This window comes from Arachis hypogaea, chromosome 20 (genome assembly GCF_003086295.3).
Source record: "Arachis hypogaea cultivar Tifrunner chromosome 20, arahy.Tifrunner.gnm2.J5K5, whole genome shotgun sequence".
NCBI lineage: Eukaryota > Viridiplantae > Streptophyta > Magnoliopsida > Fabales > Fabaceae > Arachis > Arachis hypogaea.
In genome coordinates, this window is record NC_092055.1 from 7959657 (window position 1) to 7961214 (window position 1558).

The following is a 1558-nucleotide window of genomic DNA, read 5'->3' on the forward strand; positions in this document are numbered from 1 at the left end:
ATGACTTTAACTGCTCAGTCTCAAGCTTTTCATTTGACACCTTCACACCATAAGCACATGGTTAGGGATAGTTTGGTTGAGCTGCTTAGGCCAGGATTTTGTTTCCTTTAGGCCCTCATAACCATTGATGCTCAAAGCCTTAGATCCTTTTACCCTTGCCATTTGGTTTAAAGGGTTATTGGCTTTTTACTCTTGCCTTTTGGTTTAAAGAGCTATTGGCTTTTTCTGCTTTTTATTTTTTTGCTTGCTCTTTTTCTTTTTTCTTTTTTTTTTGCATGCATACTTTTTTTTTCTTTTATTGCAACATGCATTTTTTTCTTTTTCTTTTTTTGTTACTTTTTCTTGCTTCAAGAATCAATTTTTGGATTTTTTCAGATTATCAATAATATTTTACTTTCATCATCATTCTTTCAAGAACCAACATTCTTAATTTAAACTTCAACTATGCACTGTTCATTCATACATTCAGAAAACAAAAGCAATGCCACCACATCAAAATAATTGAACTATTCTTATTATCGAACTCGAAATTCATGTATCTCTCAATTCTTGTCAAATAAAATTTTCTTTTAAGCAAGGTGCGAGATATATGGGATATTTTATAACTTTAAGACATAGATAGAAATGATCATGCAATAAGAACAAGAGATCAGACAATAAAACATGATAGAAAACAGAAAAATAATATAAAGAAAGGGGATTAAGAGAATGAATCCACCTTAATGACGGCGACTAGTACTCGTCCTTGAGGATCCAATGTAGTGCTTGATCTCTTCAATGTCACACCCTTGTCTCTGTTGTTCTTCCCTCATAACTCCTTGTTCTTCCTACATGACTCTTTGATCTTCCCTTATTTGATGGAGGGTAGTGGAATGATCCTGATGTTCCATCCTCAACTGATCCATGTTAGTGCTTAGTTCTCCAAGAGAAGTGTGCCATTGATCCCAATAGCTTTGAGGAGGAAAATACATCCCTTAAGGCATCTCTGGGATCTCGTGTTGAGGCGGCTCCACATGCTCATGTTGTGGTTCATGTGCCGGCTCTCTAGTGTGCTCCATCCTACTTTTAGTGATGGGCTTGTCCTCCTCAATAGGAATGTCGCCTTCTATGACAATTCCAGCTGAATTGCATAGGTGACATGTAAGATGAGGAAAAGCTAACCTTGCCTTGGTGGAGGGCTTGTCCGCCATTTTGTACAACTCTTGAGGTATCACCTCATGTACTTCCACCTCCTCTCTGAGCATGATGCAATGGATCATGATGGCTCGGTCTATGGTCACTTCGGACCGGTTGCTAGTAGGGATGATAGAGCGCTGAATAAACTTCAACCATTCTCTAGCTATGGGCTTGAGGTCAGGCCTCCTCAGTTGGATATTCTTGCCTTGAGAATCCCTTTTTCACCGTACTCCTTCCACACAGATGTCTAAGAGCACTTGATCTAGTCTTTGATCAAAGTTGACTCTTCTAGCGTAAGGATGTGGATCTCCTTGCATCAAGAGCAAGTTGAACGCCAACCTCACACTTTTCGGACTGAAGTCCAAGATTTTCCCTCGAACCA